The 13,043-nt window shown below is 40.5% G+C and overlaps 2 protein-coding genes across 9 annotated transcripts in view; one reads left to right on the top strand and one right to left on the bottom strand.

Moving 5' to 3' along the window:
• The window catches only part of LOC132399255 (uncharacterized protein C7orf50 homolog), a 393,915-nt gene that overhangs the window by 280,993 nt on the left and 99,879 nt on the right, over positions 1-13,043 (top strand). The window lies entirely within an intron of this gene.
• LOC132399254 (probable G-protein coupled receptor 146) overlaps positions 1-13,043 on the bottom strand; it is a 167,846-nt gene that overhangs the window by 90,602 nt on the left and 64,201 nt on the right. Inside the window, exon 4 of one of the 8 annotated variants that reach the window (XR_009513922.1) lies at positions 8,397-11,665. The exons of the other annotated variants lie outside the window; for them this stretch is intronic. The gene's annotated coding sequence lies outside the window, so the exon portion shown is untranslated. Of the gene's footprint in view, positions 1-8,396; positions 11,666-13,043 lie in introns of those variants that run through there. 8 annotated transcript variants of the gene reach the window in all.

Below are 13,043 nucleotides of genomic sequence, written 5' to 3'. Positions count from 1 at the left end.
TTTATATTTCCTCTCTGATGGATGAGAAAGATCCCACAAACAGCAAAAGGAGAGTAATTATACTGGACAGAACCCCTTATGTTAACATTTTGAAATTAGACTATCCGGTCATTATCACATTGTTGCTTTGGGATTTTTCATGTGCAAGTTGACTGTTGTGTTTCTTAATTAAAAAACTCTTCAAGCTTCAAAAGTTCTTCATTGGCTAAAATCTGGAAATGATAAAAAAAAGCTATACAAATGCTTTTCAATATACATTTTGTTATCCTTGTATCTAGTTTCTTGTGCACTGTCTTTCAATGCAAATACACAAGATAAATGGTAAAGTAGAGCATTTTTTAAATGGCAAGAGATTGGGTAATGCTAATATTCTTATAGATAAGTTATTTACAGGAGCAGCAAGTAATTAGAAAGGCAAATGGCACGTTGGCCTGTATTGCAAGAGTTCTGGAATACAGGACTAAAGATGTATTATTGCAATTATACAGGGCAACTTGTGGACAGTTTTGGTGTTCTTACCGAAAAAGGATCAAGTAGAGGGAGTACATGTGATATGTAGCAGTGTGTGATTCATTCATATATATTCATTCGTGGTTGTGATGAATGGCAGAGCAGGCATGAAGGACCAAACAGCTTTTACTCCTTGTTCTACTTTTCATCTTCTAAATGACATCTCTGACCCACACTTTCTAATCCTGCAAATACAAATGGTACCAACTTGTTGTATGTTTTCTAAATTTTGTGAGTCCATATTTTTTAACACATTGCTTCCTCTGGACATGAGTGTAAGAAAATGTTATGCTTATGCACGATCTGAATTAAACCTAGATTAACATTATTTGATTAAACCATGACTTTATTTCTTTTGTGCTCCAATCAATAGCTTTACATTTTTTGAAGAAATCTCTGCTCCTCTTATTCTGCCTCTTGCAAATCCTTGGCTTTCACTGCTCGTCACTGGAGTCCATGTCTTCAACTGCCTTGGCTCTATATTCTGGAAATGGTTTCCTGAATTTTTGTTGTTCCTTGATATCTGTTTCTTGGACAGGCACTTTGATCATATTTGATGCCATGTTCCTATGGTGCTTCAAATACACTCAATGGCCACATTATTAGGTACCACCCTGTAACTCATGCACTTCAAGGTGAAACATGCTGTATGTTCAGATATCTCTGTTGCACACAATTTGAGCTGCCGTTGCCTTCCTGTCAACTCAGACCAGTCGGACCATTCTCCTCTCATTAACGAGGTGTTTTTGCCCACAGAACTGCTGCTCACTGGATATTTTTATGTTTTTTTTCACAGCATTCTCTGTAAACTTTACAAACTGTTGAGTGTGAAAACTTCAGGAGATCAGCAGTACCTGAGATACTCAAAACACCCCACCTGACACCAGCAGTCATTCCACGGTCAAAGTCACTTAGATCACATTGCTTCCTTATTCTGATGTTTGTCCTGAACAGCAACAGAACCTCTTGACCATATCTGCATGCTCTTATGCATTGAGTTGTTGCCTCATGATTGGCTGATTAGATAATTGCATTAACAAGCAAGTGCACATGTGAATCAAACGAAGTGACCACTGAGTGTACTGTTTTAATGAAATTAATTATATTTATAAAATTATGAGAGGCATAAATAAGGTAGACAGAATCTTTTTTTCCCTGAGTAGAAACGTCAAGTATTAGAGGACGTAGCTTTAAAATGAAAGGGAGGAATTTTAAGAGTCTACCAGAGTGGTAGATGTGTGGAACGAGCTGCCAGGGGTGGTGGTGAAAGGAAATAGAATAGTGGTGTTGAAGAAACTTTTAATTTGCAATCATGTTTGGCACAGTCATTATGGACTGAATGGATTCTTACTTTGCTGTACTATTTCATGTTTTTTTTGTTGTTTATTATAATAACTAATTACAAACTACACAGTCTACAATAAATGGGTATAAAACATGGCTGAAAGCCTTAACTTTAACATTAAGCAGATGAAGCTCAACACTGCCATTTGGATGTGAATAGCTATAAAAGCTGTTTTGAAGTTGAAACGACTGGCTCAGTAATATATATAACTGATTCCATGTATCCTGCTACTTCCAGTATCACACTGAATAATTTTACAAAATATTCAGTAGTGGTGTTAGATTTCAAACATTTGAATGATACATGCCACAAAGTACAAAGTGTTTTTGTTCTTTTTTCCTGTTAGAGCAGTAAGATCACAGTTCTGTCTTCCCTTGAATTCTTAATCCTTGCAAGATATACTGTACTTGTTGGCATATTGGTTCAGCTAAAGTAAGACAGGCGTTTATGACACAAGGCTCAGAGCAGTGCAATGTGCAAACCAACCAGAGTAAAATAACTTATCAACTCAGAAGCTGTAAGTTCAACATTGCAAGAGCTAACGACATCATTCATTGCTGAGAAGTTGCTGTTGCCCAGATTTTTATAGGCAGCCGACAGCAAAGTTCTCCGACTAACAAAATAATGTTGTGAGAATACCAGGGAGATGGAAAGAAGACTGGGAGAGATGCAGAGCAGTTTGGTGAGGGAATACTGGAACTAAGAGTTCTTATATGCTAAAGATCCTCTCAATCTGCCTCGTCACGGCCCTTGTACTTTAAATGTCTACCTGCACCTCACTTGCTCTGTGAATGTAATACAATATTCTGCAGTCAGTTTCTTTATCCACTCCCCTATGAGTTATCCGTGCTAACCAATGCTGTGCCTCAGGGAACAGTACAAGTTGGGCCTCTCAGGCTCATGTCTGATTGATATAAACAAATAGACTCGCTTTCTCTAATCCAAGTTACCAGTCTTGTGAATCTTTACTGCACTCCCTCTCCTGTCTGAACAGTAGATAAACTGAAGTGGGATAGACTTAGGTACTTTTAAGGAGGTGAGAGCAGACATCCCACCCTGCAAAAACTCATTTCAGAGAGGTAGCACCACCACTCCCACCCCCCACAATTCCATATTCCCCCCCCCCCACCCCGGTTGACCTCCAAGGGTGTATGTATACAGGACATTTGTTTATGAAAGAACACAACAATATATTTAATCACATATTGAAACTATTTATACACACACAAACACACACACACACACACACACACACACACACACACACACACACATATATATATTCCTTGTTGAGTATTTTGTTGGCCATCTCAATGCTAATAGCTAAATGCTAATGCAAATAGCTTTTCTATTTCTTTTTAAACTTTCTTTGTACTGTGATGTGGCTTGCTTGGCAGATTTGACCATTTTGCTGGAAGTCACAACCTCATAGCAGTCTCTGTCAATAAATTTGTTAATTTTGCAAGACATCAGATTCACAAGTGTTTTGTGAGAAAGCTGACTTCTGAATTCTGTCTTAATGTGACGCACCATGCTGAATGCCCTTTCTACATCACAAAGTCACTGTTGCAAACAGTGCAGCGAGCAACCCTGTCATTATCTTTTACCCCTATTAGACAGGGGTACACTTTAGTGTAGTCTGGGGTGAAGTACATTTTATATTTTCTTTTTTTGGAACATTCTGCCATGGAGCTGCAGGACACTAAACTGAACTGATGGACAATGAAAGAGAGAGAGGTGTCGACTGTAAAGCCCGTCCACAGGATAGGTCTACTTAGCACAAACAGAGACCAATCAGGATGCTCTCTCTGACTCTCCCCCCTCCCCCTCCCTCTCGCTCTCAAAAAAATTGATTTCCTGGATATTGTTTATAATTTGCGGGCATTAGGGAGCCGCTATCAATATGTGGGAGACTCCCGGAACTTCTGGGAGAGGTGGGATGTCTGTGAGAGTACAGTAGGCGACCTACCTCATAAAAGATTCTCCTTAGCAGGTTATAATCTGATACCTCCCTATTTGGCTTAGTGGTGCATTTTGTTTAAAAATTTGTTTTTGAAGGGTATTTAATTATGTTAAAACCCTTTTATAAATGCAAAGTATTTTGGGAATTGCAAGCATTCATCTTCTAGTGGACATGCATTTAGTGACATGCCTTTTGGGCCGGTTGATAATATCCTCTCGAGGGATGGAGCAAAGGATGCTTGTGACATCCAGGTGATTCTCATGGACTGAAGTATGAAATATTTAAACACACACAATACTGCAAATGATCTGCAGTATGAAAAGCTCACTGAATCTTTGAACCATTTACCCATGCTGATACACTACGTACATTTTCCATAGGGTTATTTGCACAAGTGAAAGCAAGTCCATTTAGCTATATCTGTCTGATCCAAGGTAGTTTTCCAGTCTAAATGTTCAAAATAGAATCATTTTCTTTGCAAAGGAAATACTGAGGCGCATCCTAATAAGTTTACAAGATTATGAAAGAGCTTCAGTGGGATGAATGCAGGAGATAAAGCGAGGTATTCAAGATACATTTCTTTGCCCCAAGAGTCATTGGAATAAGTGGTTTAACTTATGGAAAAGCTGGGATAAGTAGATTCATTCAGGAAAAGATAATTGAACACAAAAGGAAGGTAAGAATGGAAAGATATGACGATGGGCTTGTATGAAAACTGGAGTAGTTGTCATGTGAATAGGAATAACAGCCAGAACCTATTTCTATGGCAAATGTACTTAGTAAATTTGTAGATTTAATACCTTGATGTTCTGGATTTGGATTCACCTAAAAGCCATGATTTAAAGGTTGAATTATAGCTGCAATAATTTCATTTTTATAATCCAGGTTTTAAAAGGATTCAACTTCAAATTAACATTTTGAATTACATCCTGTGACTGGTGCTCAGACTCTGAAAAAACTAATTCAAGAAGTTCTGCAGATACTGGAAATCTTGAACAAGGGACATAAATTGCTGGAGGATCTATGGAGAGGAATAAATGTTTCGGGCCGAGATCCTTGCATCAGCACTGCATATCTTTCCACATCCTTCAGAGCTGCCTGTGTGGAATACGCATGTTGTCCACGTTAATTCATGGGTTTCATTTGGCTTCCTCTCACTTCCCAGAGATAAACTTGTTTGGTAGGTTAATTGGCTGCCTTAAATCATCCCTTAGAATAGATAAATGACAAAAAAAAGTTAAGAGAGAGTTGGTGGGTCTGTGTGAGGATTTATTCCCCTTTCCACTGACCCCAAACACTGGAGGGTCAATGGATGAGAAGTAAATGAATCTTGTTGGAGTTAATGGAGCTCAAATTTCTAGACATTTTTAGGAGCAATTATTTTCTAATTCACATATCTCACCAACTACAGATAGAATTTCCAATATTTAAAAAAAAACAGGTACATGAATAGGAAGGATATTGATTGAATATACACCTGGTACAGGCTAATGTGACTTCTGGGCCTAGTTACGCAACCTGGTTAGCAAGGAGAGGTTGGACTGGCGGGCCTGCTTCCGTGATGTATAACACTTTGACCTCAGATAGGGATTGGACTCGAAAAGCCTGCAATTGTTATTTTTACCCTCATTTATAGCTGCACAGACTATTCAATGTGGGAAATGCAACTGAAGGATATTGGTCTAGCTTTTTGCCATAAAACAAAGTCATACACCTTGAAGAAAAGAGTCTACAAAGATCTAGTCATCTCTGGGGAATATCTCCTCCCTTTTCCCTGTCAGTAGAATGGAATCCATGGGCCCAGCAACCTCTGTGTCAAGAACAGGCAATCAGAGAATTTTCATATTCAACACATCAAGGAAAAGCACCACTTTTAAGTTAATATTTTAAACATTTTTCAATGTGTGGATCAAAGTTTGGCATATATATTCATTAACGAGGTCAAAGCTACAACTTCATAAATATGCATTTATAGTTTAGAAAGCCGATTATATTATAATTTATTGATTTTGATCATCTGTGTTGAGTACCAGAGGATGTAGGGTCAGTTCTTCCCTGGGAGGATGGCACCGAAAATCACGGGTGAGTTTTAGCAGTGGGATGGAAAACAATTAAAAATTACTAATTAAACACTTACCAGTCCTGTTTCCTGTCATCTGGCCTGTTTAAATAGCAACTAGTTTGGCCATCATGACTGAAGTTAAAAAATAGCTGTAAACCATCTAGGATTTTACTGGTTAACTATTCTTTGTCGCTTTAATTAGGATAAAATGGAAGAATTATTTTCCAATTCTCTTGACCAGTAAATACTTCGTTTTGTACAGTTCAAATCCCTCCAACATCAATGAACACTTGCAGCAGTGTGTACTATTTACAAGACACACTACAACAACACACCATAGTTCCTAAGGCAGCACCTTCCAGACCCACGACCACTGCCACCTAGAAGGAGAACAGCAGATATCTGAGAACACCACCATTTGAAAATCCCCCTCCAAGTCCCTCACCATCCTGACTTGGAAACATATCGCCATTCCTTTCCTTTTCCTTGGTCAAAATCATGGAATTTCCACCAGCACTGTGGGTGTACCTACAGCTCAGGGATTGCAGTGGTTCAGGAAGGCAGCTCACCACCACCTTCTCAGGGGCAGCTAGGGAGGGGCAATAAATGCTGGTTTAGCTGGTGATGCCCACATCCCATAAATGAATTTTTTTTTATGTTGCTGAATTCCTTTCTCCATAAGCAAACTGAAGTATTAGCTGGGTTAAGATCTCTTACTATCGGTTAGTCCTGACGAAGGGTCTCGGCCCGAAACGTCGACAGCCCTTCTCCCTATAGATGCTGCCTGGCCTGCTGTGTTCCACCAGCATTTTGTGTGTGTTGTTTGAATTTCCAGCATCTGCAGATTTCCTCGTGTTTGGGTTAAGATTGTCTTTTTTTCAGAGATGTTGTTATTTGATTCTGTGTTGATATATTTAGATTTAGATCCAAATTTATTTATCACGTGTACATTGAAAAATATAGTGAAATGTTTCATTTGCCTTCCCAACCAGCACAACCAAAGGATGTGCCCAGAGCAGCTCACAAGTGCCACAAAGCATTCTGGCACCATTCTGTCCACAATGATCAGCAGAACAATACAAGTAACAAGAACAACAAAACAGCAAAGCAAATCATGCTTTTTATCTTGCCTCCCACCCACCCACACATACAGGCTTCTAACCCTGGGGCAAGCTGCCAGCGGCGGCCTTGGCCTGGACGCGCAGACATCGGGTCTCTGACTTCCCGCCATGCTTGACCATGGTTAGAACATTTATCTCTGAGACAAGCTCAAGCTCGTACTTCAGACAGGAATGTGCAATCTATTCCGTCAAGCACTGCCAAAAGAATGCTGTATTGTTGGAGGTGCCTTCTTTTGGATGTGATGCGTTACTAAGGCTCCAAAGGTTTGTTCTTTCAGTGACTGTAAAACATCCTGTGGTGATATTTTGAAGAAAGAGAAGGAAGTTCTTATGTCCTGGCCGAAAGTAATCAACATCGCAAAAATAGATGGGCACCATCATTGCTATTCATGGAAATTGAGTGCATACAAATTTGGCTGAACAGATTTGTGTCCTCAGGACCAATTATTACACGAAGACATACTTAATTGTGAATATTTTAGGAGTTTCTGGAAAACATTTTATAAACTCTATTTCAAAATGTTTACATAATTTCCATATCATCAGCTCCAGTAGAACAATATAGCCCCAATCCTATTTAAACTGTGGTATTAATACAATACAGTGAAATAAACCCATTGCCTCCATTGTAACTGAACCTCCAGTGGGAAAACTAAACACTCCCCAATTCTCACATGAACAAACTCAACTCCTCCCCTCCCTCCCCCAGCCCTATTCCTCACATAGACTCACCCCCTGTTCTCCACCATTCTCCAACACTCCTTAATGTTTAATTTGCCAAGGGTCACACATCAGGAAAATGTGAAGGATAAATTACAGTGTATTTTCAGTTTTGCTCAAAGGCTCAGGCATTGCTAGTAATGACACTGGAGCCATGATCCGGTATGTCACACACTGATTATAAACCACACCTAGTGCCTGCACTGCTTTTTCTAAGTTAGTATATTTTGTTATAAATACATTGTTTCGGGAAATTTTGCAAGGTTTCATCCTAATGCTAATTAAAATTTAATTTCTCAGATTCTTCATATTATCCAACTTTCATTTAATTGGATTATTTGCCAATTCCTAATTAACTAGTCTAATTAAGCCTATATTCCATCATATACTTTTACTTTTGTTGTTGGAATTATTTATTGTCTGACCTATCTGAAAGTATTTTGAGGATTATCTTAAATTGATTTATTACTAAATTAAGACTAGTACAGCACAATGGACTGAATGGCCTGTCTGGTGCAGTACTGTTCTATGTTCTGTTACTGGACACTGTATTTCCTTTCAGCTACCACTCCTCTAGTTCAAAGTACATTTAATATCAAAGTATGTGTACATTAAGTGACCTTGAGATTTGCCTCCTCACAGGCAGTCACAAAACAAAAAAAATCCCCAAAAGAACCCATTAAAAAAGGACCATCAATCGCCCAATGTGCAGAGAGAGAGAGAGAAACAGATGTACAAACAATAAAAGTAAGCAAATAGCATTGAGAATGGAAGTCATATGGAAGACATGAACCCAGGCATCTCGGCAGCTGGAGCAGACCACAGCCTCAGTTCATCCCAGAGCCGCATAAATGTAGCGAGACCACACACACACAAATCTACTAGAGCATTAGTTTGGAAAGACAGATTTATTTTATCAATAATTGGAGCAGTTTCACTGCTATTCCTGCGTGCCTATTCTCTAAAGACTTCTGATCTGTATTCTTTAGGTCATTGATATTTTTTGTTGAATGAATCTCAAATAGTTCATTTCCTTACTCCACAGGATAAGTCATACAAGTCTCACAAGATGAGACCTTCATTTACGAAATAAAATTCCATTTTATATTACTAGTATTTTTAGTAAGTATTCTGTGCAATGCGATTGTGGAACTGAAGGATTTCTGAGAACGTATTCAGTGTTGCACAAGGCAATTTATTTTTCTACTGCAAACATAATCAGAAACTGGACACACACACAGAACAGCCCAATGATTTATATTGGTTCACAAATGTTTTTTGCTTCTCATTGGCAAGTATATTGGCTGCCGAGGAAAAGCACGCAGCCAAGCCAGGCAGTTCTTCACCTTATTTCGGTCTTAGTGCCAAGATGGTGGTTATGTTGTCAGGGCTTTTTACTGGTAACACCTAGAAATGTCCCTTTTGAATGTAAGACATTTCTTGCACCTGCTTGATGGTTTAATGATTTTGTTTTGATGCAGATGACATGTTTATCATTGTTTAAAGCAAATTTAAATAAGTATTTACAGTAGTACAGAACTTCCCACCAGATTAGAGTTGCCACCCACCCAGTGTTACTCTGGAATATTGACCAGGAATTAAAGGCTGGATACTGACATACCAGCCAGCGAGTGGAGGAAATATGAAAGTGAAATGGTCAGAGGCAGGGGTCGTGGTATAAAATGCTCACCTAAATCAAGAAATACCCCTCATTTCCATCAGCCTGCACCACATCAGTCCCGATTACTGTGCTGGCTTTTTTGAGATATTGGACGAGTATCAGCAATTGCAGTACTGTGAAAATTATGAAGCAACTGTTTTACACAGGCAAGCCTCTGACTTCAGTCAAACTATTACAGCGAAAGCTCTGATTTCAACATTACGTTAATCAACCAGTTTGGAGCCAATTATATTTATTATCTGATCTGAGTTGTTTCCTGTGACAGTGTCTCTGCTCTCTGTGGTATTTGCAGTCAAGAGTTCAGTTTGTGTTACACAGAGTGCAGAATTCAGTTCTGGTTGAGCATGTTAATGGATAACAGGGCACTATGGCCTCATCAAAACCTTGGGCTGGTGCCACAGAATGCAGCTTTGTGCTTTTTCTGATTACTCCCCAGCATATTTCCAGATACTGGGCTTCCAGTGAGCCAATATAAATCAAGTTGATCAAATATTAAATTGTCTGATATAATATGTCTTTATATGGCTTGGTCTTAAATCCTTAGCTCATTTTACTATATTGGGAGTGAGAAAGGAAAGTTTTATCTTAAGTGAGAATTGTATTTGCTGATAACGTCTCTGCACGTTGATAAGCTGCCATCTTTAAGCTCTACCGAGACGAGAATAACTTGAAGAATTGGGAGTCAGCTGTCATACACTGTACACTGTACCTTGGGCAAACAGCCCTGGCCCTTAGAGTGACACAACCTAGCAATACTCTGGATTTTTAATTTGAGTCTAATCATTGGACAATTTACAATGTCCAATTAACCTACCAACCAGTACGTTTTTAGACTGTGGGAGGAAACTGGAGCACCCTGAGGAAACCCACGCGGTCACGAGAACGTAAAAACTCTTTACAGTTAGCAGCGGGAATTGAACCTGGATCACTTTTACTGTAAAGCATTGCTCAAAGTTCAGAGGTTAATTCATTATCAAAGTATACAACTCTGAAATTCTTCTACTGGGTAGCCATGAAACCAAGAAAGAAAAGAAGGGCAGCACAATCATCAATCTCCAAATGCTCCTTCCCCACACACAAAAAAAAATGAACAAGACCAGAGCAGGCACATCAACCTCCAAATCCCTCCTCACGCACAAAAACACAAACAAAATAGAGCAGGCACATTGACCCCAAATCGTCCTCCCTGCACAAAACAACAAGAAAGATTGGGTGAAAAACACAATATAAAAAACTATAAGATTGGAGAAAAGGTCTGTAGTCCAAGTTCATATCCAAAACACAAGATACTTGGATAACAATCTCCTGATACAGTGGCAGGCTCTCCCTGCTCCGGCAGCAGAGCAAAAGACAGCCAGCCATTGCTCACCTTCCACATTCACCTGAATGTTACAATCTCCCTTGTTGCTTTAATTGGCACACATTTCACTGGCGAAATGGAGTCAAACATTGGTTTGCATCCCATCCCGCTACAAGGTTCGCGCGTGCCGCCTCTGCCTTCCAGAATCTTCTCGGAGACTGCAGAGCACTAGAACACCCAAACGATCTCCAAACCGCAAATCACAGGTTACAACAGTTCCAGAATTAAATCCAAGATGAAAGACAAATGTAAAAGACAGAAAAGAAGCAAAATATACAGTTTCATGGTCTATTCAGGAAACGTTGACCAAAGGAGCATTGTATGCAGGCGCCATCTTGACCGGGGGTTGCTACCGTTCTGCCCCAAACTACCAAGCAATAGAAGGATTGTTCTCTCCCCCTAATTGTTCTAATTTTCTTGCCCTTACTGTACCTTTGCAAATGTTCTTCAGAGGAATCCACGGTTCTGACGAATAGGCAGTCTGAAGTAGCCAGTGAAGGAGCACTGTAAACCTGGCTTCAGACCCAAATACTTGAGATTAAAGGGGAAGAAGGAAGTTACCTCTCCCCAGCACACATCATTCTTCTTTAAAATAGAAAGAGTTGCAGTAGCGCATTTGTGTCTCTTAAGATTTCCAATTTTTTTGTGCTAATTTGCTTTGTTTGTGAATTAAATATGTTCAGGCGCATGCAAAGGGAAAGCTGTCATATAAAAGGAGTACTCACCAGTCTTCTGAAAGTTCTTTAACTGAGACCAAGATGCATTTGGTATTAGTTTCAATGGATTTTGTGTCAACTACTTGAGTCATGGAAACATTGTGGGGGGGGGGGGGGTGGTTGTTTCTTGGAAATCAACACATATTTCTTGTGAATGTAGTGACTTGCTGACCTCTGTATCAGGAAGCTAGGGGATTAAAGTTCAAACTACATTTATTATCAAGGTATGGATACGTTATTCAACCTTAAGATTTGTCTCCTCATAGGCAGCCACAAGACAAAGAAACCCAGAAGAACCCACTAAAAACAGAGGACTGTCAAACACCCAATGTACAGAGAGCGAGAGAGACCAAAAAACAAGTTGTGCAAGCAATTAAAGAAAGCAAATAGCATTTAGAATGAAAGTGAGTCCGCAGACGCTACAAACAAACTGGATGAACTCAGCAGGTCGGGCAGCATCCATTGAAATGAGCAGTCAATGTTTTGGACCGAGACCCTTCGTCACGACTGAAGAAGGAGGGGGCAGGGGCACTATAAAGATGGTGGGGGGAGGGTGGAAGGTGCCAGGTGAAAAACCAATCAGAGGAAAGATCAAGGGGTGGGGGAAGGGAAGCAGGGAGGAAATAGGCAGGAAAGGTGAAGAAGGAATGTAAGGGGAAAGCACTATGGATAGTAAAAGAAGGCAGAATCATGAGAGAGGTGATAGGCAGCTGGAGGAGGAGGCAGAGTGAAGGTGGGATGGAGGAAAGGAGAGGGAGGGAATTACCGGAAGTTGGAGAATTTGATGTTCACACCAGGGGGTTGGAGACTACCCAGATGGTAGATGAGGTTTTGCTCCTCCAACCGGAGTTTGGCCTCATCATGGCAGTAGAGGAGGCCATGTATGGTCATATCCGAATGGGAATGTGAAACAGAATTGAACTGACTGGCAACTGGGCAATCCTGTCTGTTGTGGCGGACGGAGCAGAGGTGCTCAACGAAGCGGTCCCCCAATCTATGTTGGGTCTCGCCGATGTAGAGGAGGCCGCACTGGGTGCACCGGATGCAGTAGATTACCCCAGCAGACTCACAAGTGAAGTGTTGCCTCACCTGAAAGGACTGTTTGGTGCCCTGAATGGTGGTAAGGGAGGAGGTGTAGGGACAGGTGTAGCACTTACGCTTACAGGGACCACAGCATCTGCAGTGTACTTTGTGTTTACCACAGACACTACGCCCGGAGTAGGCCGCAGCCTCAGCCTCTGATCAGCGCAGAGCTGAGTAAATGTCATGGAGCATCAAGCAAAGCCGGCCTGACCCCGGCCTCCGTTCTCAACACCCTGCCTCTCTGGCTCACCATTTAAATTGTCCCTCGTGCAGGGACCTGGGCCTTGTCGCATTAATACACTCTGGGCACCTCCATGGACCCCACTATGTTTAAAACTACTCCAGAGATCTGAGCACCAAGTGCCTGGGTTGACACACCAGTGCAGTGGAAGGGAATACTGTTGTAAAGGACATTTTCTTCTGAGAGAGGCTTTTAGCTGAGGTCTGGCCTAATATTGTGGAATAGAAGGTACCCTGGCATC

The sequence above is a fragment of the Hypanus sabinus genome, chromosome 9 (assembly GCF_030144855.1).
Source record: "Hypanus sabinus isolate sHypSab1 chromosome 9, sHypSab1.hap1, whole genome shotgun sequence".
NCBI lineage: Eukaryota > Metazoa > Chordata > Chondrichthyes > Myliobatiformes > Dasyatidae > Hypanus > Hypanus sabinus.
The sequence above is the reverse complement of the archived record's forward strand: the minus strand, read 5'-3'. Positions and strand labels throughout refer to the sequence as shown.